Source organism: Vidua macroura, chromosome 4 (genome assembly GCF_024509145.1).
Source record: "Vidua macroura isolate BioBank_ID:100142 chromosome 4, ASM2450914v1, whole genome shotgun sequence".
NCBI classification, from domain to species: domain Eukaryota; kingdom Metazoa; phylum Chordata; class Aves; order Passeriformes; family Viduidae; genus Vidua; species Vidua macroura.
This window is the reverse complement of record NC_071574.1, coordinates 64,976,799-65,002,295: the sequence shown is the minus strand read 5'-3', so window position 1 is coordinate 65,002,295 and position 25,497 is coordinate 64,976,799. Positions and strand designations below refer to the sequence as shown.

Below are 25,497 nucleotides of genomic sequence, written 5' to 3'. Positions count from 1 at the left end.
AGCAAGGGTGGTCCTGAACAAATCCAGACCTACTGAAGACATATTGTGGAGAAGTGATTGGGAGAAATTACTGGGAAATAAACTTGCTTTCCTTAGGATGTACAGGACTTCATGGATGTGCTAGGCAGTGTTCTGGGTTTGTATGGATCTGAGTAATCAAAGAAGGTTTAATATTTATTGGGGTTTCTTCATTGATGGGAAAGAAGGTCATATATCCCCTTTTATTAAGGTAATGGAAACAGTCCCTACATTTTCCTTTTTTGTGTTTTTTTTTTTTTTTAATTTAATAGTGACTAAGGTAGCTTGGACTGGTCTGTTTTGAGAAAGAATATTCCATATGTGGAATTTTCCTAGGATAATTAAACATAATGAAATATTTGAGTTAAATGTCTTGAATACTGCAGTTCAGTTCCTTCTTTGCTGCAAATGAAGAGTTCGACAGGGAAATGACATTTATTATGTTAATCTTAATGGTATTACGGGAACTGCCCAAATGGAGGCTTTTCTGAGAATGCAGTAGAATAAATATGACGGGGTTTTTTTTGACCCAACAATTACTTCATTTTGTGTTGTAAAAATTCAAGGCAGCCTATGACATTACTGACCTTCACCTCCTCACCTGTGAGGAGACACACCAGAAATACTATCAAAGATATGTCTGAGGTAAATATTTTTTACTAAACATTCTCTTGTTATTTGCTTTTTATAATAGAAGATGTATGGCTCTTTAGTGATGCAGAAGTTAGTCCAGGCACTGTTGTGCAAAGTGGATTTTAGGGGGAATATTAGTGGAGCTGCCTGTGAGCCTCTTCCAAGCTGTTGAACTGAAGTTGTTCATGTTGGACAGGTGAAAAACTTCCTTGGGGTGAGAACTTGAACCATGTTCTTAAATAACCAACTCCCCTTCTTTTGCAAAAGCCACAAAGGTAGTTCTCTCCATCTCAAAATTCCTAGTAATGATAGAACCTGCTCAGGCACCTGAGAGGCGGGTTCCTGTTCTGCATCACTCTGTAAAGGGGCTGTCTCTCTCCACTCTTTATTAAAGGGAGCCTGGAGACATTTTGGTACAAGCTGAGTGCTGAAGTTGGATAAGGTGAAAAACCTATGTAGGAGGCCATGCTTAGCCTCTACCTGCCTACTCAGTTATGGTTTCTTCCTCTGAAAAAAACAAAAAAAGTTGGAGCTCAAATAGGTTATCATACATAACCCCTTGGGTCATATCTTAAAGAGTAACTTTGCTCATTTATAAGGAGGAAATAAAAGATTTACTTTATTGTACAATTTTCAGAAGAAAATCTGTGTGCTTCCATGAAACATTCCTATATATAGTCTCTCCTCAGGCCTAGAGGAACAAGCCACAATAGGTTGTAGGTGCCTCTGTATTGTAACTTACTGTGGAAGGTCACAAAGTCCTCATGCACAGCAGTCCTTTACATTAGTCCTTCTTTCACACACTAATCTGTTGAACTGGCTTGTAGTAGCTTTGACAGGTATTTACTTGTGAAGGATGCTCAAAAACATGAGACCACAATCATCCAGGTAAATAATTAAGTTTTTACAAGGTCACAAATGTAATTATTTTGAAGTCCAGCACTGTGGACTGCCTGGATCTTGAACAAACTTGTCACTTACAGCATCTGGACTTCAGGGCTTCTCTTATGGGCTCATCTCCTCCTCTTAGAATGTGCCTGTGGGAGGTAAATTGCTTGTGGTCCAGGAGGAGCCACAATAGGCAGTGAGGACTAATTTCTGGGAGGGTTCATGGATGACAGTTGCTCGTAGGAAAAAGCTGCTGGCTTTTTTTTTTTTTTTTTTTTTTCCTTTAACTGCTTTGGCAGCAGTTCAGTGGCCTGTGTTGAGCTGCAGACAGATGGAGGATGTGATCAGCTGTTGGGGCAGTGTTTGCTGCTCTAAATAGCTGTTTCTTCTCTTCTCCAGGGAAAGGTAGCAGGCTGGGTAGAAGTGTCTGGCTTGCAGCACAGGGAGCTTCACTGCTCTAGATGTAAATTTTCAGATGCCCACCTTTATTCTTCTAGGTATTAATTATGTCTATAATATCAAAAGTGATTGTTTAGTCATGGCTTGCATTGCAATATTAGCTTTGCTCACTTTGATTCCTTGTCAGTTGTTGCTCTTTTTGGAAATAGTAGCTTCTCTACTTAAAGCAAGACCAAACTGTCTAGAGAACTGGGCAATGTTTGGTTTATGTCACAAACCTGTACATGTGCTGTAGACATGAGCTATTAACATATGCATGCATCACTAGAATATAAAACTCTAGTGATTGATACCTGCTTATTAAATAATATATGATTGATAAGTTAGCTGTAGTAATTAAATCCAGTAGTTGTAATTTAAAAATGTAAAGGGCTCCATGGACTCATAACTATTTATAATTTTATTAATTAGGAATAAAAACATTGGCAACTGAAGCCCACTCAAAGGGTTTTACTACTTAGACTTGCGTGGACAACAGTGAATTAATTGAGATATAGTTTTGTGTAGTTACCTTTTTATTTCCTCCTGAGCCTGCTTTTATCAAAAATTGGCTATCTAAGCTAATAGATGATCTGGATTTAGGGTAGTAACCTGTCCCTCAGGTGGGCTTGGCACAGCTGTGTGCTGGCAGGGCTGGCTGCTGCCAGAGCTAGTGCAGGATAGCTCAGTGTTAGTGTCACCAGCAATCATATAGGAGCTCTAAACATGGATATTTCCCAACTAGACTGGCATCTGAACAAGACCCTGAAGCAGCACCTTTTTTGTAGATAAACACTGCTTTCTCAGGGACTGGTCTTTTTTGCTCTGCTTTTATTCTCCTCATGTGTCAGAAGAAACAGGTGGCAATTACAGGTTTGGTAAGTTAACAGAAGTCTGTGGGTAGTGAATGAGGGTGGGGTCTTTGGAAGCATAGATTAAGACTAAAATGTGTGGTTTTTTTCCTCTTGGGTGAAGTAGGAGATGAATTAATGTGAATGAGGGGAGAAAACTGTAAAAGAGCAAGCATTGTTGATGGTACATGAAATATGCTTGGCCTTCTGAAATGAACAAGTGAGTTCAAGAAAGACTGTTGAATGCACTAACTAAGCATGGCGTGATGTAGACTTGTGTTTTGAATTTGACTGAGAAGTTTTGGTCATGTGCCTCAGGTTTTGAATGTCTGTCATGATACCAGGATTGTAAAGTGAGGGAAGGAAAAGAACGCTGTCAACTGAATCATTTTCCTGAAAGCAGTCTGTTAATTAATGCAAGCCATTACTCTAAAGTCTGTGTATTAGGGGATATCTTATCATGTGTAGTGTTGAAATACGTTGGAAACCATATTAAATGTAGTGTACATGTAGTGTTGTGAAGTGCTGTAAGACTCTACTTTGACTCCTGTTCTGCTTTCAGCTTTGTGCTGTCAAACTGCATCAATGATGGCTCCTTAGAAGCAAAAGATGTGGCTTTAGGCAGGGGTGCTAGACTTGAATACACTCTGCCACCCACTTCTTTCTTTGAGGCTTTTTTTTCAAAGAGAGAGACCTAGTACAAACAGCTGTATGTTGATGCGGTTGAAGTCAGTGCACTAACTGTGGGCACTGCAAACTTCATGATTTCTTCTGTATTGTGGGGCTAAAATAATTAAGGTTTTAAACTAGGATTTTTTTTTTAAATGCCAAAGCTTATTTTCTGGTTTTTGGGTGGGGTGTTTTTGAGTTTGTTTGTTTCTTTCCCTGTGTGCAGAAATAGAAACTTTAGCTCTCAGAGCAGAAGAAAGGAAAGTGATGATACCATTGAATTGTACACAGAATTGTTGCTGTTGGATGGGACCTCTGGTGGGGTCATCTGGTCCAACCTGCCTGCTTGAGTAGGGTCTTCCTGGAGCACCTTTCACCAGATGGTTTCCAGACAGTTCTTGAATATCTTCAGTCAGGAAGAATCCACAGCTTCTCTGTGCAGCCTGTTCCAGGGCTCAGTCACCTGCATAGTGAGCAAGTTCTTTTCCATGTTCAGGTGGAACTTCCTGTGCATCAGTTTTCACCTCTTGCCTCTCGTGCTATTGCCTGGCACCACTGAGTAGAACCTGGTTCCATGTGCTTGACACCCTCCTCTCAGATGCTTAGAGACATTGATAAGATGTACTCTTTGTCTTCTTTTCTTCTCGAGGCTGAGCAGGTAGTTCAGCTATTTCTACTGTTAGGTGATTTTTTCCATTGAGATTGGTAGTTTAATTTAAAAATGCCTTGAGTGAAACATGTTGTCGTAGGCAGACTTTTGTTAGTTTATAAATATTAATGGAAGTTAAGGAACCTCTTTCTATAACTATATTAAATTCAACAGTTGACTGTTTCAAATGTGTTGTAGGGAATATTTCACTGAGATAGATATGACACTCTGAATTTGGATCACACTAATGGTGATGCAAGTCCAGAGACACTTTCTTGGACAGATGCATGAGTGAGAATGTGTGTGTGCATGTACTGAGGCTTTTTGAAACATGGTGGTCTTGAATATGGGTTAAAGAGGTTGCTATGTAAGTGTAGGAATGAAGTAAAGACTTTGTATGTGTGCGTGGAAATAATTTTTGAGCAGGAGAACACACATATATGTGGGCTACCAATGGACAAAGACTTACCTGAGTAAATGTTTAAAGGTTCTTTGCCACACTATGTCTCATAGTGAAACCAATCATTGGGAACAGAAGAGTTCACCTTAAAAAGCAGTTCTGAGCCACAGTACGGTTCTACCAGCCTGTTTAATTGGTGTGGAGTTAATGACCAAAAGATTTCTTAATTGCCATAATGCTTCCAGGCTGCTTATCTTCAATAAACTGCTGCCACAACAGATGGTGGTTTAGCTGAGGTTCACTAGAAGTTTTTCACAATTTTGTTTTAATGGCCTTAACTTATCTATGTGGCTGTAACTAATGTGTAGTTGAAACCCAGATCTTCACTGGAATAGGCTTCAGATGAATTATGGTTTTAGTTTGTCATCCAGCAAGAGATAGAACTCTACTGTCAAAGAAACTTTGCAGTTTTATCTGTGTGATCATCTTTATTTTATCTTCATATTTTTTCCTGGCTACTCCCAAGATTTGTCTCCACTATACTGTCATTCTCCACTCCTTTTCAGGGAGTCTGCAGGGAATTGTACTGGTGTCTGCTGTGATTTGAGACAGCTTGCAACAGCAGCCTGAAGCTGACTAGGCTGGAATATTTAGCATCATAATAGTCTGAACCACAAGAATAAAAGTGGACAAAGTTAAAGTTCCATAATTTTTAGATTAAAAGAAAGCTTTTAAAAAATATTCTTATGCATTCAAAGGAAAAAAAAAAATACAATTACTTTTCTGTCTGGAAAACAGGCTGCCAAGCTTCTACAGTATACACTAGTTAAGAGATTTGAAACCTTATGTAGGAGGGTATGGAACTTTGTACTGAGAAACATTGCATAGTAACTAAGTTAAATATTAATTATTATTTCATGTTTTCAGAAGTGCTATCATTGGTGACCTAGCTTACTGCTTTTCAGAATTATGCGGAAATTATGACAATCATTCATTGAATATTATTTAGACTGCTTGTTGTATGTTTTTTGTAAACTTCATGGCTGCATCTTAAAAAATGAAGAGGAACTTTCTTCTGTCAATATTCAAATTAGTTCTGAGCTTATGTTTTCATTTTTATTCTGGTGAAAAATCTAGTGATTGTGTAAGGTTTCAGGGATTGTTTTGATCCCTAAAAATTTGTTAAAACCTTGCTAGAAATGGCCTGCGGTAATTTATTCTTTAAGTAGAACCTTGCCTTTGTGGCTTTTAACTAAGGTCACAGAAATGAGGCTTTGTCTAAGTGTGAAGCCAGTTTTGAAAGAAGCTCTGAAGTCAGTGGGTTGCACTTGATAGTGTTACCTGTTGGTGAGATTGGCTCATCCTCTCAGTCAGGTGTTACTGATGATTTGACAGCTGCAAAAGTCCAGGGTAGTCTGTGTGTTCTCTGCTAAAGCCTAGAGGATCCTAACTGGTATTAGACCTCCCTTGCACTGAAAACACTAAAAAAAAAAAAAAAAAATCAAAGAAATTTACTCCCAACCCTGTTTGTATTTGTGATAATCCTGAGAAAGTCAACATGGAAAAAGCTGATGATCAGGATGACATCTTAACTTGGTGAAATAGCATATAAATAGTGTACAATGTTACAAAACAGAGGATACAGAATCACATTGCCAATTAAGTTGGGAAAGACCTCTGAGATCCTGGAGTCCAGCCTTGTCTGATCACCACCATGTCAACTAAACCATAGCAGTGAGGGCCATGTCCAGTCATTTCTTGAATGCCTTCAGGGATGGTGACTCCACCACTTCCACGGGTAGTCCATTCCAGTGTTTAACAACTGTTTTCACAAAGAAATTCCTTCTAATGTCCAACCTAAACCTCCTCTGGCACAGCTTGAGGCCATTTCCACTTGTCCTGTTGCTGGTTGCCTGGGAGAAGAGACTCAGCTGGCTACAGCCTCTTGTCAGGGAATTACAGAAAACAGTAACGTCACCCCTGAGCCTCCTTTTCTCCAGGCTAAACACCCCCAGCACCCTCAGCCACTCTTCATGGGACTTACCCTCTAGACCCCTCACCAGCTCCACATCCCTCTTCTGGACCTCAGTGACTTACTTCCTTGCAGTGAACTGCTGAGAACTGAGCATCAGGACTCAAGGTGAGGCCTCCTCAACAGTGCTGAGGGTGACAGTCACTGTCCTGGTCCTGCTGGCCACACCACTGCTGAGCCAGGCCAGGTGCCATTGGCCTTCTTGGCCACCTGGGCACACCTGGCTCATGTTCAGCCACTGTCAACCAGCACCCCCAGGTCCTTTTCCACGGGGCCCTTCCCAGCCACTCTGCCCCAGCCTGTGGCACTGCAGGGGTTGTTGTGACCCAGGGGCAGGACCTGGCACTTGGCCCTGTTGAACCTCAGACCCTTGGCCCCACTGATCCAGCCTGTCCAGATTCCTCTATGGAGCCTTCCTGCCCTCCAGCAGATCAACGCTCCCACTCCAACCCTCAGTATATGAGGTATTGCTCTAATATTAAAAAATAATTCCCAAATAATTGTATTTTTACATTTAAATTGTTTTTCCAAGTTAGGGATGAATTTGTCTGATGGAAAACTTTTTTTCTATGGTTTCTTTGTTACTCATATATTTCTTTCTTTTTTATAACAGGAAGTTAGTCTTCACTGTTTTATTTTGCTTGCATTGTCTTGTCTCTGACACTTCTGCCACAAATATATTATTTGTATAGTGTGCTTGAGTAGTTTAACTTTTTGAAGTTATAGGCTAAGTTTTATTAGTGTTGATATTAACTCATGATCAGTAAAAAATAGCTGATGCAATGTACTGCCTTTATTAATGCTTTGAAGACTTTATTTATGACTAGAAATTGCCCTTGTTTTAATTTTTTCAGGACAATGGATATTGTGTAGGATGGTGTTTGTGACATGAGAGAGTTTGCATAGCTATGGCAGTAATCTATTAATGAATGTTGCTACATGATCAGAAAAGTGGTGGGTCCGATGATTATTTCTTTTATAGGTGTCTCTGCTTAGTGGACTTTACTGGAGTTTAGTGGAGCACAAATCCCTGTTGTTAAAGCATGAGAGGATCACTGGAAGATGTCTTTCTGGCACCTGTTGTGCCTGCCCTTCCAATATGCTGTTGGGATTCTTTTCCTCTTAAGCAAAATTTGACTGACGCTATTGAACAGGAAGGATCTTGGTAGCTCCTCTTTATGGAAAACCAGTCCTTGTGGTCAGACCTCCTGAGCTAGTTGGCCTGGATAGTTGGAAATTATACTGGGTAGGCTTACAGCTCCACTGTACTGCCATAAATAGGGGTGGGAGAGGCAGAAAGGATGTCTGTGTCCCACTGCTACTATGTGGATTTATCCTTCTAATTATGCTTTTTTTTTTTTTTTTTTCCATTTTCCTAATCATTCTTTCATTTGAGCATTTGTGAGAGAGAGCATGTGTGTGGGTAACGGGTGAGCAGGCAGGTAGTCTGACCAACAGAGTGTATCAGGAGCTGTGTAGCTTCCAGGGGAGTTGAACTTTTTGGTCCTATTTTTTCCCTCTGTGAATCATATCAGGTAGACTCCACTAATTCTTGAGCTTTTAATCTTCTTTTAAAATATTAAAAAATATTAGTCTTTGTAATTATATACCTTAATACATATTAAAAGGTGGATTATTTGTCTGAAGAATACAATTAATTTTTTTAAGATTGTTTTATGTTGTGGTTTTTAATTTCTTTTTTGTCATTGTTGTTTTGGGGTTTTTAATTGCACTCTAGGAAGTAGACAAAAATCCAAGCAGCCGTCTTTGTAAACCAGCTCCTTAAATCTGACACCAAAGCTGATTGTAATATTCCAGAATCTCTTATCAGTGCTCTAAAGTCTTAACTTCAAGGTTTTTTCTATGCTTATTTTTATCTCATTCATCTGTCTTCTGGCCAGTGGAGACAGTACTGATTCTGCTTTTGTTACTTGTTTGTTTAACCTGCTCTTAAAATGACCTATTTGATGGAGACTCCACAACCTCACCAAGCAGCCTATTTTTACTCTTAACTACTTTGCTGTTAATTTTCTATTGCATAGAATCCTCCCTTGCTGCAATTCAAACATTTTGTTGCTTATTCTGTTTGCTGTGGGTAGAGAGACCTGACTCTTCCTCTCTCCTCAGTATTCTGATGTGTAAGGTTGGTGTCCCCAGTTCTCTCAGCCTTTTCTGGCAGGTAATATTGTCTGTGTCTGGTGGTACTTCTGTTGTGGCTTTTCTCCAGCTGTTCCTGTCTGGCTCCATGACCTGTGTTCACGATGAGTTGCAGTTGTTCGTCTGAGACTTATTGGAGCAGTATTAGGTGAAAGGATTATGTCCTGTGTCACATAACCTATGCATCCCAAGGTAGCATTGTTCTTTCCATCAGTCTGACCTTGTTGACTCCTCTTTTGCATATAGTCACTTAGAACTATTTGGAAATTCATGGTAATTGTCAAGATCTTGCTATTTAATTTGGTCATGAGAAAGTTTCAATACTTAAGGCTGTCAAAGACATTAATCAAGTAAATCATGACATTTATTCTTCCTCCCCTGTGTAAATCTTTCATTGAAGAAAATTTTACTGGTTGACCAAAGTGGCTGTTCCTTCTCTTCATATCATCTAAGTGCTTAAAAAGATTGTTTGGGCATATTTAACTTTTCTGGGAACTGAAGACAGTCCCAGCTGTTTCTACCTTCCTCAGCTGTTTCTACCTTCACTATCCTTTTTTTTCCTCCCTCAGTTTTTGGTGTTTTTAAAATTTTTTTTTGGGTGGAGGGTTGGGGTTTCTTTAAGAGGAGTGAGGTAGTTTCTTTCTTTTAAAGAAAGGGTTTAAATAGTTCACCTTTTTCTAAGCTTCTGATTATCTAAGACATCCTCCATGAGTTTTCAAATATAGGAGTATTGATTTTTGAGGTGGCTCAAAGGATTTCCTGAGGAAGTTTCTTGAATGTTAGCAGATCTAGCCTACTTGGAAAAAATTCTAAGTATGACTCTTTCTAATAGTCAGTTGATTCTGGGTGGATATTTTTACTCAGTTACTTGTGCTAATTGTACTGGTCACCTGTTTGTAGTTGATCTCTTTGGTGATAATTGTTCTTCATCAGTCTCTTTTCTCTCCTCATTCACTAATGGAGAAATTCTAGTAGTAGTAGTAGTAGTAGTAGTATACTGATAGAATGATTTCTTAGTAGCCTCAAGCTGTTTAGTAAGAATTCTTTCATTTTGTGCCGTTAGCCTTACATATTTGTCTCTCTTATTCTCTTGCCATTCTTATGCTTGTTACTCCCTTCATGTGTGCTTTTTCTGAGTCATTATTCTCTTGCTATGTTTTCTATTCTCTTGCTGTGCTTGGTTTTCTTGAATTTGTTTGTTTCTATTGTGTCATTGGAGAATTAAGTCTTCCTTCCCATAGACTTGTCATCTGTGAGCTCTTAGTGATGTAAAATCTGTCTCTTGCTATTCTTCCTTCCTTTCCCTCTTCAGTAACCATTGAATTGATGGTTCACTTCCAGTGAAACTTATTGTTTACTGTCAGCTACTTTTTTCTTGCTGCTACAGCTAAAGGAAGTGTCTCCAGTTGCTTTGTGTTTTAAAAATTTACATTCCTTGAGCCATTCCCAGTAGATGCCTAGATTCTTATTATCTCCTTGTAACAAAAAGTCTTAGGGGTTTTTTTTCCCCCTTTCAGAAAGGATAACATCTGTTTGTTGGCCTTTTCTGATGGTCTCTGGTAAGCTTGCAGCTTGATAACACTCATTTGCTTTCCTCTTTTTATTATTTGCAGACTTGCAGGATACCTCTCTCTGCATTTGTGATGCTTGTGTCCTTTGGGTATAAGGCATAACACTCCTCGGCATTTGTTTGGTTTGGGTTTTTGTTTGCATGTTTAGGTTTTTGTTGTGTTTTTTTGTGAACTGACTGGATCCTTTTTCTGTTAGTATTCCAGAGGGAAAGGGACTCTTATGGAGTAGATCACTGTGTTAGTCGCATTCAGAGAATTCTAATTCTTATGCTTTACACATTAGTGACTGATTGGTTACTTGGATTTATGAACTTCTATGAGTAATTGCTTGTACTTACTTCTAGGCTTTTGCCTTGGTATATCATCTTTGAGCTCTTGATGTTTTGCTCATCATCCTAGTGAAAAATAGTCTTCCCTCAAGCTGACAACCAGGAAAGGCTTTTTTTGCATGTGAATTCCTTGTAATGTACATTCTCACCTACTGGCAGGCAGACCCTCATCACATGGTCAGAGAAGCCAGAGCTGTCCTTAGATAGCATTCTCAAATTCATGGGGTTGTCTGCAAGGAGAATTTGTTCCTGACAGTGTTGGGATGTGGAGAGCTGATTGGGAGCTTCTTGTTTGTTCTCAATTGTTGTTAGTAGTATCCATGAAGAGTAGTCAGTGTGGTGAATGACCATTGAACAGCTTTTATTTTCTTGGGTCTGAAAGAGGTAAAGAACATCTGGAGCAATATGCATCCAAGTATACAGCTTGTTCTTTATGGAGTTTTTTCTGATACAGCTGTTTACTTGGCTTTGTCTTTTGCAGTCTCCTCTTGAACTGCCTTAAAGACTTTGCAGTCACAGATGTCTTGGCTGGGCTGCCTCCTGCTTCTCCTTAATGCCTCACTCCCCCCAAAACAAACCCCACAATCCAAATCTCAAAACCTCTTTCTAAGAATCTGTCATGTAGAAAGAACTATGCGCACTGTATGTTTTCCTTGTAATCTTCCTCAGTGTAGGAAATACAGGCAAATGTTCCTAGAAATCCAGTCCAAGACATAAATTTGTCTCACTGTCCCATCATAATCTTTTCATCCTTGGGTCAGGGAACATTCCAGATGAAAGTTTTGGAGATGCCACTTTCTTTTTTTGTTCCTTGTATGCATGTTGGAATCATTGTTATCTTCCTGCCATTTACACCTCTGCATTTTGGTGAGGGGTAGCTGAATAGACTCCTTGGACACTGATCTCTGATTCTTGAGTTGTAGCAGTAAATTTGGGTCAAAAAACTTCAAGTTTTACACATTTCCTCATTTGATTCAGTGTCTGCTCCCTCCCATGGTGGTGCTTGAAGCAAACCATGTGTTGTGTTTCAGCAGGGTATTTCATGTGGCCATAAGAAACTAGTAAGTGGTGTGAGGTGATATGTGTGTGTATGGTGAGCATTGAGAGCTCAGTGGTTTGAGGATAATGAAGTGCAAGGACTGAGGTAATCTTGTGTGGCTATTAGCTTAACTTGGGGTTTCATTAACTTTGTAATGATTTGTTAGAAACACAGCCTTTGAATGCAGGTCTGTTGTTAAAGCTCATTGGCTGCATCTCCTGTAATTTTGCTGATTGTTCTTAACTATTAAAACCAGACTCTGCTTCTTACTGATGCTGATTTTTGCAGAATTGAAATGACTTAGAAATAGATAACTATTTCTCTGGCTTGTACTGTCAGTGTCATCGTAGTACAGCATATGTAATTTGTCTCACATTTCTTTTTTTCTGTTGAGGGAAAAACATGGCTAGTTCTAGAATCATTCTGAAAATGGCCTCTCCCATGTCCAGAATGTGGCTTTACTTAATGCTTTATGAGATTTTTCTCTCAGGAGGATGTATGTTAAACAGTTAACAAGTGAGATAATTTTCTTGTAACATAATTCCTGGAGTGGGGCATCTGCAGTTGTAGCATTGAAGTTACATAGTCAGGTAGTTAATTCCTAGATGTTGTCTTACACATCTCTTAACTTGCCTTTGGATGAGTGCTTTCTACTGTTCATAAGGCACATCTTGGGGTTGGGTTGGTTTTGTGTAATCCTATTAATTTTATGTATTTCTGTTCAGTATTGAGGTTGAAACAACAGATTAAAGCTCTAGCAACTCTGACTAGGAAAATAATTTATATGCATGGGTGTTACCTGTCAGGGCTAGTTGAGAGAATTTTGGGGTGTTTTAACTACCTGCTCAGAACACTTTGCTCATTGTACTTGGGAAAATGAATGCTTGAATCATGTTCATTATTAGCTGTTGGTACCATTTTTTACCACGTGGCTGCAAAATCACTGGGAAAATGTTGAACATATTCCTAGAACAGAAAAGGCAGAATCCTGGTAGGAGGTGGATTGGCTGTGTTCTGCTGTGTCATATTTAGCTATGAATAAGGGAAGTATTGCATGTGGGAAGGGGTATGTGCTTCTAAAGAATTTGTGATGTGTGTAATTAAAACAAAATTTCCCTCCCTTCCTTCTTCCACTGGAAAGCCTGGGTTCTTGGTAGCTGCACACACAAGTATTACAGATACAAATGTGTTTTCACTCAAGTCGAAGCTTGTCTGCACTTAAGTTAATTCTGTTATTTTGTATACTTGCTGCCATTTCACTTTCAGCTACGGGATGGCATTTAATGCTGTGCTGAAACTTATGAAGTACAATTAATTCCTGCACATCCACCAGTGAAAGACCTGATTTCGTTCCCCTATGATTTTATTTTGGTTTCAGGTTTTTAAGTTTGCTTTACCTTGCAAATTGTCCATACCTTTACACAAAATACTAATTTTTTTTTTTGCTTTTTATTTTTAATGCAGTTTTAAAAGATATGTAAGAGCTTTGTAAAAACTCTTGTAGACAAATATCCCTTCCTGTCCTCTGCTGAAAAATACACCCAGAAGACAAAGGCAGCTCTTGTATTACAATTGAGTTGCAGATGTATTTGGGAAGCTGCAAAGCTTTTTCATGTGAATGGTGATAAAAATGTGAAGGGATTGGGGCAGCTGTTTCGATTCTGTCTATCTGTAGAAATATGTAAAATGCCTTTCACTAGCTGATTCAACTTCATTTGAAATAGATCTTCACTGTCCATATCTTCAGTTCTGCTTCATAGCCTTTGTGCTGTGACTGATAGTCCTGTCCTTCAGTTGGAGTATATTCCAGGACACTTGACTCTGCTTCCCTGTCCTTGGTTTAATTGTTGTTTTCTGCCCATCCCCAGTACCCTTGCAGAGCGCTGAATTGCTTTGCTAAGCTAAACGAGGCAGGCCTCTTGCTGACGACCCAGTTTGGCTGTCACCATGTCTGTTCCAGTTAGGCATTTCTTGAGGGTGGTTGACCAAATGAGGTCTCCTCCAGAGGGCTGTGAAGCAGCACTAACACTTCCTTCCTCTTGAAAACAGTGTGATGCATCTTGGAATCATGTTTCCTTTTCACAGTGGTAGTGATGAGCATCAGCCATTGGTATAACAAAATCCCCTTTTACTTCCCAATCCTGATAGAGAGTTAATCTGAGAAAGGCTCTTACAGAACGAGACACTTTTCAGTGTCAGTGCACCCTTAAGACGTGCAATTTTTTGATTTGGAGATGGGAATTGAAAAATTGTGGCAGTTGGAAATATAAACTATGAATAATGAGTTGAATATAATGAAAGACAAGAAATTACAGAATCATCAGTACGAATAACTAAATATGCATGCGCACAATTATACTTCTTAAAAAAGAACCAATTTCTAGCAATGTATTCTTAATTTACATGCAGTAACTCAGATCAGTGCAAAGCAAAATACAAGGAAGATAAGGATATTAATTCTACTGGCTTTCATCTGAATAAATGGTCTTATTTGGCCAAGTAATTGGTTGCACAAGTATAGATGTGCTGTATTGTCTTGGTTTCACACAGTTTAAGAACTGATAGCCTCATGTGTATTGTAGTTGGTTGAATTTTGTTCTGTTTAAAAACATTTTCTTTGAGAAAAATGAAGACATAAAGAAGATGAACACAAGGTTATGTTATGGTTTGCAGCTTTCTGACTGGTATTTAAATTTTACTTCAAAATGTGGGGCTTTGTGATTCTTACTATCTTCATCATTTCTTTGCTGAAGTGTCATTATTTACTACACTAAATAGGTTGTAATATTTCTCTACTAAGTTATGTTTTAATTTACTCCCTTAAGCTTAAATGTAGATTTTTTAAAAATTACTTTAACGACCAAAATAATTTTAATTTACTGTGAAACTGACTTTTTCCTCTCTTTACGATGCTATGAGGAAATGGCTCATCAGCTGCAGCTGCCATTTGTACAAATAGTGATGCTGCAGTTTGCAAAGTAAAGCTTGACAGTTGGGCAAAAGTGTAAGTTTAGGTTTCTCTTCCCCCTCCTGCTCCCCAAGGACAAAATCCTTAATTTCTTGCAGTACAATATGTATTTCTGTATGGTAGATGTTATATATTTTTCAAGTATATGTTTGTAAATGTAAGCATGGTAGAAATTGTGATTCTAATACTTCTCAAATTTTTGTAAGATAAGACAGATGGTTTTAGGTTCAGAGGAAGATAAAATGACAAGCTGGGATTTGCAAGCGTAGGTACTTTTCATGGCATCAGGGATCTGTTGCTCCCTGCTATAGTGATCCTTCTCTGCTGGAAGCAATTAACCATTAACCACCAGAGACTGCAGTCAGATGTGGTGTTATTAACCCTTGCTTGGACACATATGTCTTCTTGAGAAGGGACGTGGACAGGGCCATGGCAAGAACTGGGCACTTCTGTCTTCAGGGTGGGACAGCACTGCACCTACTGTTCACTGCTTTTTTTGAAAAAGTAAGGGAGACTTCAGCTTGTTAGATTTCAAATGCAATAGAAATATTTTTGCCCCCAGATGACATGGATCTTTCAGCTTTTTGTCATGGAAAACCTTCAGTAATGGATTTGCTAGTGGGTTGTAGGGAATTGTGGCAATGCTGTTTTTCTTTTTATGTTGTGTTGAAAGAAAACATGAAATTATATTGATAAAGCTTCTAGGGGATATAGCAATTTAGAGAGGGATAATCAGAACTCTGAGCCTGACAAAACCCAGTACTTGTTCATATGCTGCAAACAGTATTCATGGAAGCTTTGCCAAATTTCATGTGACTTAGGTAGAATGACCTCTAGGATGGCTGTGCTGATGGCCTCTGTCTGGGTGCACAATATTCTGTGAATTAAAAAAAAAAAAAGACTCTATCCTGCTCCTTCAATCTCTTCACAGTGATGTCAAGTGGGAAGTTATTGGGTATCCAGCAGGGATTTCTTCCAGAATTATCAGTTCTGTGAGTATTTTGTAGGAAGGATGATGTAATTGTCTGTGTCCCTGTCTTCCAAGGACCTGTTCTCTAACCCTTTCCAATTTCTTGGAATATAAGGAGAAAATGGCTCATCAGATAAAAGCATCTGAATACATAACAGAAGAAAAGTGATGATGAAGAGCACTACTTGATGTTTGATTCTGAGCCTAGATGAATTTGCTAGATGATTTGCTACTTGCAGTTTTTTTAAATAGGGATTATATCAGATCATATCTTATGGAAAAAAAAAAAAAAAACCTACAGTAATTATTTCAGGAATGTCTTTGGCCTTTGTCAAGACAAATTTCATGATATCATGTTCCAGGCAGCACTTAGATATATTTCTTAATTACAGCTTATGTTGGTTTGGTTTTAGCAGTGGAGTTAAACTCAAGAATATCTACAGAACACAGCAGGGACTTCTGGTAGAGTCTGTACACTCCATTTTACAAAACAACTATTTATTTCTTAATTTTTTTTGCCTTAAGGTATTATTTGATAGTGATCAGTTGTCACATGAGACTTTTAAAATAAAAAAGCAGGGGAGGTGAATTCTATGGCAGTGGTTGAGGCAGGGATGAATATACCCATCTGTGAGTTTCATGGAATAAATAGTTAAAGTTGGCATCATTCAAATTAATGGTCAAGGAGGTCATTTGACTTTGTTCAATAAAGTGGAATAGATAAGAAAAACTTATTGAGTACAACCTTGCTTTAACTTCCATTTAAAAAATTATGTGAATGTAGATTTTTCTGTCTTATAACAGGATACAGATCAGAGTTTCATCTTTTTCATTTTGGATTGTGAATTCTTCCCAGTTCCTGTAGAGATCATGGCTTTTTTGTGTGTGCTAGCATTTTCATGTTGTGGCACTCTAACCTGTGAACTCCTTATTTCCTAAGAGGTGCTCATTTCCTGAAGGATGTAGTTTAGGTTGATTCAGCTAAAAGAAAACTAAGTGTGCTATGGAAGAATGCGTGGGAGGAATGGCACAGAATATAGATGTTGCTTCCTTAGAACTCATTACAGAGTAACAGTATTGGTGTTCTTTTCAAAGTACTACTTCAAAGTTGTCTTTTTAAGGTACTGCTGAGGAAAAATACTTTCACTGGGGAGTTTCATGCAGCTTTCTTTGCAGTGTAGATCATGTAATTTCAGATGGCTGTATTTCTGAGTGTAGGTTTTTGTCAGTCCAGGTTTGATGGGTTTGTGAATTTTAAATAGCTGTTTAAACTTCAGTCTGTTCTGATTACTGTGCTACAGTAGAATTGTTTTATTTTGGCACTGAGGATCCAAAGGAGAAATAAATGAAGCAGATAAATAATCAGTTCGGTGTAAATCTACCAGAGGTGGTGATTTTACTTTATTTTCAGCAGACTTAAGTCTTACAGAACTGAAGTAGAGGGAAAACTGATTTTCTTTCAATTCTCCATTGTCCAGTGCTGTCCGATTTCCTTCCTCCCTGCTCTGTTTTTGAAGGTTTTGTGTATATCTGGGAAACAAAAACAAAACAAAGACTTAATTATGTACACTTTTTGCACAGCCATTTACAAGTCATTCATGTACTTGATCCACCAGAAGCTGACAGTGAACACATGTTGAACACATGATGAACACACTTGGAAACTGTGGAGGAAAAGATGCCTTTTACTTTCTCATACACTATTATGCCTCATTTTGAAAAACACCTCTGTGTACAGGTGATTTATTATCCTTCCACCCCCACCCCTGTGATAAGCTTGTAAATACTTACGTCTTTAAAAAATGCTTTGGGAAAAAGTCTTGTTCACCAAGTATCTTAGACTTGAGTTTTAGCAGGAAGTAGTAAGCACTTTGTCATCTTGGATATCTTGTCATCTTGTCATTTAGGATATCTCCCCAAATGGGTGAGGTGGGGATGATTTATTAAAGAAATATGGATATTGATCTAGCACCGATATCCAACTGTGACGGACAAAAACTCTCTAACAGTTTAAAGTTAGAAAGTGTATGTTTATTGCGACGCCGGGCAGCGTGTGGGATAGCTCCCAAATGCACACCGCCCCTTTCAAATGATTACAGAGTCCTTTTATCCACACAAGAATTGAATATCCAAAATACAAATACATATTCATCATTTTGGTACATCCCATTCTTCGCTTCGTATGCTAATCATTTCAAAAGCTATTAAGCATGTGTAGTTTGTTCCTTGAAATGGGTCGGTGGTCCCTTTCATGGGGAGGGGTCCCAAAATGAGAAAGTAAATGAAGTCTTCCTCATTCTGACCTTTCTACCTTTTCAATGCAAATATGACAAATGAACCTTGGTAGAACTCCCATTTCTTGTCTTCAATTGGTTTCAGAACAGAGGAGGCCCACAATTGTCTTAGGGACAGCCTCCCCACACACCCTGACCTCACTCTTAACTCATAACTGTTGCTAAACCAGAAAGTATTGGTCCTTTCAAACAAGTCCTGGATATGCCTGCTACTTATACTTCTGTAATTACTTCCCATGGATTGAAGTTCTATAAAAACAATGACTTCAACTGGAAGAAGTGTAATTTGAAGTAATTTCAGTTCCTGTTGAAAATTCCATTGACATTTTGACTTAGTTTCAAAGGTCTTAAAGGATATCACTGTTGGAAAAGAAGCAATTCAGATTTGGGATCTTGGGGATGTGGGGAGAGGAATAATTTTGGGGATTTGAACCTTTCATGGTATACTTGCTTCATAACCTACATGCAGAGTAATGGAGCTTTCTAGATTAAGCCTCCCCACCCTCAGATTGTCAGCTTGCTTGACATCAACAATTTACTTTAGGACTAGTTTTTACTGAACTATGAAAGTAGTGTTATGTTTACTTAAAACCCAGTGATAAGTTTTAATAATATGACTTGTTGAAGAAGAAAAGGCTTCAGAGAACCTGTCTTGCAGGTTAGTCAGATACTGTAATGGTGTGATTTTACTTAATAAGGAAAACACTGGAAGTCAGTGTTATTACATAAAACAGATTAAAATTACAGTAGAAGTGTCACTAAAATTATTGAAATCTCATAATGTTGACTTTGTGTTTTCCTCATTATTCCTATAAGAAGACTATTAATTATATTAGTTATATATTAGTTAGTTATATTGGCTAATGAGGATTTAACCTGGGGTCTTACAAAGTTTATTTTGGCAGTAGTATGGTTCAAAAGGGAGAGAAACAGTTTTGCTCATAAGCACTTTCTGTGAAAATGCTTGGATAGGGAGTACCTAATTTTGGTTTAATATGATGTGTGTCCATTGCCAAATATATCTTTATCCTAATATATTGTCCCTAATATGAAGGAATATCACACTTCACCTTTTGGAGAGCTAAACTGAGAGACTTCAACAACAGCCTTGTTAGCTCCTTGCAAATATTTGGGTTTGCAGTTGAGCATAACTGCTCTGCATGTTTGTGTCTCTTGCTTGTCTTTACAAACAAAGCAAGTGTGAATTCTCAAGTTAGATGAACAATCTTTTCTTAGACCCAGCATTGTCTCTCTTTCTTCTTCCTTCTGCATAGGTCATTTCCTCTGTTGAGCCCTTGACTGTGTAATTCCTTCTGGCTAAGCATGGTGGAGGGAGCATGGAGCATGGTAGAAAGGGCTGGTGTGTTCTACAGTCACAGGATTTCCAAGCTGCCCCATCCAAATGCATGTACACAACATGGTACATGAACCATTAACATGCTGGTTTTCAGAGCTGGTTGATGTATCTCATGTGGTGTTCTGCAGCAAATCTGCTTTTTAATGATTTCTGTTATGTACTATAGCTATTGAACATAGATGTGCTGTGCACTAGATACCAGTATAAAGAAGGGTTGAGTCAGCATGCTGGCTGTATTGATGTGCAGAGCTTTTGCCCTCTGGAGCTCTGACAAGCTTCTCGTGAACGCTTTACTCTTGACTGTTCAGCTTCTGCAACTTCTGTTTCTCCTGCTTCTAAATTATTTCAGCTGGTTTATCTGTATTTGAGAGTAATATCATGATTTTTAAAAAACCTGAATATCAGAGAGTCACAATAGTCTTGTGACTCTTCTTGGAATGCTTGTTCTTAGCTTTCACTTTTTTGTATCCCCATAATTGACATAAAGATTTAAAGGTTCTCTGAAATAATGTCTAGTCCAGTAGCTTTTCAAAGGAGTACCAAGGGCTGACTTGTGATATCACTGACTTGTTTATGTGTATTTTTTTTCTTCATTAAAGCATTTCCAATCTCAAGAGTGTGGAGTGCACTAGAATAATGCAGGCTAGGCTGGAAAAGGATAATTTAGGTGTTTGTGAATATTGATGCCAAGGACAGAATGCTTGGTAAAATGAATTGATAATCTGCAGTTACTCAGTTGGCCAGATCAAGTGTTGGCTGCCTTAGTAGGGATATTTGAACTTAAATTGTCACCTTGTCTTTGCTTGTGCTGTTTTTTATTTGGTACTTCAGCACCCTTAGTAAAATGAAGGATCTTTTTGCATAGGAAGTCTTCACAACTTTCCCTGTTGGTGACTGTTGCAGATAATCAGTAACCGCTTTATCTGGAAGTGTCTCTTGTAATCCTGAGACTCCCTGGCAAGCAAGTCTGTGTTAGGATGTACAACTGCATTCTGTTCAGTGTCACTAGAGATATGTGATTATGGCATGAAAAATTTAGATATTTGTCCATTTCTTAAGCAGAACACTCCAGCTTCTAGATCAGGAAGGGATACTATTTAGTTTGTTCATTCTTTAACTTTATAGTTAATAAAACTAACTGGTGGTCTTTATTTATTCCTCCCTCATTAAGACATGTTTCACTGCTGCTTCACACTAAACCGTAGCTATGTTTGGAGTAGGAACCTCCAAACTTTTCCCTTCTGCCCATCAAACATTTACCTATTTTCAAGCTACTGATTCAAAGTCTTTGAAATTAAATTTTATATAACTCATGGCAAAAGACATTTTTTTCCCCTCAAAACCAATAATAATAGACTCTGATATCTACTTGAATGTTGCTATGCTAATGAACCTGGAAATGTGTTGCATATTACTGATTATTTTCTGGCCACTATTGGGCATGCTGATTTTGCATTCTCCTTGCTCCAGTGCTAGGAAGAAAATTCTTACCTATAATCTATTAAAAAATAGCATTTTAGTATGCTTTTTTTAGAAGTTATGCTCGCCTACTGCAAAACCTCTTGTACTTTTGGGGGTTATTTAAAAATGAAAAGAAGACCTTTCCTTCTATTAGAAAAGTTTCCTGTTCACCTCCACTTGGGTGTCAGACTTTGGTGACTGTGGACAGGGACCCTCAGTGAGCTTGGGCCAGCCCAGCTGGAAGGCAGCAGGCCCCAGCATGCTGTGATAGAGGGCACTTCTGCATTTCTTGGCTGTGTTGTTATTGACCATAAATATTTGAATGTGGTCATCCTCTCCAAGAGCATTCTTGAGTGTAATTCTGGGTAATAATTCATCTGATTCCAGGACCTCCCTGGACTGTTTATTTCAATATTAGACCACCCTTAACAACAAGTACTTTGATGAAAAAAAAAGATGGAATACACTATTTTTTTTCTAGAGTATGTTCTGCTTTATTTAACATATACTTTGATGTGCTTCAGTTTTGCAGTAGTTGATAACTTGCAGGGCTTATGGCATTTTGGTGCGTCCAGAGTATGGAACAACCTTTTCTGTGAGAAACCAGGCAGTACTTTGCTTAGTGTCTTGGTTGTGTGTTTTCTATGCCTTTAAAAATGCTCATTGGTTTCTTAAAGCGGATGAAAAATAATCAGTATGTTGAAATAAACGATATCTCATAGGCAAGAGTGATGACACTGCCAAGTAGAACTCTTCCAGTTTGCTGTTCCTCTAAAAAACTGGGTTGTACCAGATGTTAACTGGGTATAATGTGGACTTAAAAGAGGATTAAGGAAGGGATAAGTGTTGATAGTTCATTTGCTGTGTTTTACATCATCATATCTCTTCAGTGCTGTAATACATGTTTTGCAGAGACTGCAGTCACTCCTGCCTGTGCTCAGAAGAGTTTAAAGTAAACCCCAAAGCCTTGCTGTGCTACAGATCTGGCCAGTGTGGTGTCCTGTGTCAGATTTTGTTTGTTATCTACTGTTGAATGTCTCTCTGATAACGTTTCTCATCATTCTTTCCTCTCATCCACCAGGCATTTGACTTTTATAATGGCTTATCGTTAAATCAGTTTCGGTTCGGGGGAAGGATCCTGAATTTTCACTTACTGAAATCAGATCGTTTGCTATCTACTGAACTAAAGGCATAAATAAATCATTCTTCATATCTGCAAGTCACTTAGGGCTCTGGTAAGCGCCACTCAGCTGCCAGCAGCAGTTCTGTCACCAGTTTAGCTGTGGCTGGGAGAGGAGAGAAGCTGCGACTTTGCGACTGCGAAGTGTGCCCAAGTCAGAGCTTCTCTGGGGCTGTGGGGTGGCAGGGCTTGAGCAGAGAGTGGGACTTGAGAGTGCTGCCACCAAAGGGTGCTTGGTGACAGCAGTGGCAGGTGAACAGAGCTGCTCCAAGTGCCTGGGGCAAGGCTGAGCACAGGAAAGCCAAAACCGTGGCAAATGGGATTTGCCTTTAAAATGCAGGCAGGAGAACAAGTGGCATGGACAAGACATCTGGATGGGTTTTGGGAGGGGTAGCAGGCTGGTTTCTTTAGTGTTAGTCAGATACTGACAGATGTTTCAGCAAACTTAATTTTTCACTTCCCTATATAAAAATAAAGTAATTGATTCAAGTGGTCTGGAATACAATTATTATATTAGGACCTTGTAGAATTAAGTGTAGCTGTAATTGTCACTTGGAAACATCATTTTTTTTCTGATCTGTCTTTCCTAATGCACCTGAGAAAATCAGTGCAATTTATCCTTGCTGCTTTTCTCTGGGAGAAATTTGATTCATTTTTTTTTGTTTTGTTTTGTTTTTGAGCATCACATTTCTTTTGAACAGTTTAGGGTTCAGTGATGGTGAATTGAATCTAAATTTCCTTCCTGTGCTTTTCCTGAGTTCTCCTGAGATCTTGCATCACTCTCGCTTTCATGATGTTTGTGTGTCTTCACAAGGCTTCAGATGTGAGACAGATGGGGGTGTGTTGTCTAGTAATGTGTCACTCAGCCTCCTGGAGGTCTGATTTCAATAGTGACAGGCTATTAGAGCAAATTGTGGCTGTCTCTGAGTGCTTATTTTCTAATTGCTCAACTGGTTCTTCAAGGTCATTCCGCTGTAATCAGGCAGTATTGTTTAAACTGTGATTCCCTCTCTCTTTGTGCTTTCTGGTATGAACTGTGCTGTGCCAAGATGTTGCATGCCTTATTCTCCAGGAAAATCAACTTTTTGGAGAAGGTGGGTTAGTGTGACAGTAACTTTCAAGAAACACCAAGATATCTTTCCTTATATTTTTTCCATTGTAAATAAAATACATAGTAAGAACAGAAATACTTGACACACACACTTTTCATTATGGTGAAGAGTGCTTGTAGAGATTCAGATGTTCCTCATCATCCATGTCAGCCGTCCTTATGGCATTTACCTTCACAAAATAGCTTTTTAAAACACAAAACATTAAAATCATTTAAAAGGATACTCAGGAATGAAAAAAATAAGGCTTTTTTAATTAAATAAAAAAAGGATAATCCAGAAGTGGCAGCGTCTAACTTGTCACTTCTACTTGAATTCTCTGCACACAGAATTATATCTGTCAACATATGGCACAGTAACTAGATCTTGTATGGTCCTTCTGCCATTCTCCAGTCTCTTTAGTTACATGAAGAATTTTGTGCTGTTAGCTGACTTTGTCATCTCAGATACTTTCTTGTTACAGACTTTGGATAACTGCAATTTGTCTTTTGAAAGCTTAATAAATAAATAATAAAAGCAATAATTTGCTCCTCTAGTACTAGCAAAGCACAAAGCAAGCATTAACATACTGAAATTATTAGTGCAACTCTGAGGTCCTTGAGTTTCCTTAGGACTCTTGGCTGAATGTCATCTACTCTTGGTGGTTTGCTAATTTTTCACTTGTCCATTTTCTCTGTACTGGTTTTGTCTTTTATTTTTTTTCCCCTAGCAGTGCTTTGCTTTGAAACAGATCCTCTAATGCATATTCCATAAAGGCCTTTCACTGGGAGAATATCTTCATGTTCCTCCCTAATGAACATGCAAAAAATAATTCTGGTGGTTTTGCCCTGACTTTAGGTTATTTAAGCTTTTTTTCTTAATGCTTCAAATTGTTTACTTGCTGTACCCTTACCAATCCTGACAGGCTCTTTGCTTCTTATGGGCCTGAAGAAAGGATTTAGTTGTAGTTTTTATACTATTTTTTTCTTCCCTAAATTATTTGAGACTGTTTCGTATTTTTTTTTTTTCTGTTTTTAGCTTGCTATTGTTTCAGCCTCATTTGGACAACTTTTACAAGATTCTTCTAATATTTTCTCTAATATGTAATTTAGCCATCTCCTTCCTTGCCTGTCATGTCATTATTCATCCCACTTAAGTCTTCCTTTTTTTGTGATTTTTATGTTTCCTCTAGGCCTCACATACAATGTCTTATATCTCATTGTCTACAGACACTTAGTTTTTGATGATTCTCTTTGTTTTCTCCTATTTGTCTAATTCCTCTTTTTAAATTCCTTGGTGTTTGTTCCTCCTGCAGATATTTAGGTCACTATTAAATTCTGGGGGAGGGTTACACTAATATTTTTAAGCAAATTCTGCACAGTGCTTAGGATCAAGAGATGTCTTTTCTGACAGTTCGTTCCATGAAGCTGTTATTCCTGATATTCAGTATTTGTCTTGGTTTCCGGTGACATTTAGTGGATAACAAAACCTCCTATTGGTTTTGTCTTTACTTTCATAACATTTCTGAGTACCTTAGCTTGGTCACTCAATGCCTGCATGTTTCAATGTGATGGCTCATGTATTTCTCATTATCACTGTCTTGAATGTAAAGAAGGTAAATGTACTCCTTTAATGAATAAGTAATGTCTTTGGATAAATTTCTCTTTTTATTTTCTCCAAAAAAGTGTTTTTAGCTGCAGATAATTGTTTCATTCTAAACTTTCATACTGATTTATTTATTTTTGAATGTACATGAATGCCAATAACCAGTGTACCTCCAGACTGGAGGATATCTTTTCTTGATGAAGACTTCTTTTTATCAAACAACCCTTATTTTTTCCACTTTTTGGAAAGTGCCTGAATAAGAATAGGGAACTTGTTCCACATTAACAGTTTTGTTCCCATAGTTTTAGACCTGAGATGCTTGACTTGCATATGAGGGCTTTTTTCTTAAATATCTACTCTGGAAAGATAGCATAGTGTATGGAAGTGAAGTTGTGTGATTTATTATTGGTATTTTCTCTAGCAGTGATTTGACAATCCCCCACTTTGCCTTAGAAAAAATTCAGCTGAAGGTGGTGGCTTTGCAAAAATCTCCCTGTCTGCAGACGGAGCAGTTGGGAGTGTTGTGAGATGTATGAGACTGAAAGCATGCTCCTTTGCATTGAGGACAGCTCCAGTTAGAGTTTATGGTTTGGGCACTGGGCAGAAATGTTTTCTGTCAGTACAACACACAAGATCTGGGGGTTCTTGGTCAGACAGACTGGTTTTATTGTGGTCTTTAGAGTAGTCTTAGAAACACTAATATCCAACAGCAATAGGTGGGAAACTGGAGGGCAAAAAAGTGTTTAGAAAAAGCATGTGAAAGGTGGAACAGAGACATGAGATTACTGATACCTGAAATTCAAAAGCTCAACCAGTGCTCAAGAAGAAGGAGATACTAAAATAATTGACTGACTTTATTTCTCCTTTCCCATTTTTTAAAAATTAAATGCCTTTTCTTCA

The 25,497-nt window shown here is 38.3% G+C and overlaps 1 protein-coding gene across 2 annotated transcripts in view; it reads left to right on the top strand.

Moving 5' to 3' along the window:
- Positions 1–25,497, top strand: part of FAM193A (family with sequence similarity 193 member A) — a 75,672-nt gene that overhangs the window by 5,582 nt on the left and 44,593 nt on the right. The gene's annotated exons all lie outside the window — the stretch shown is intronic.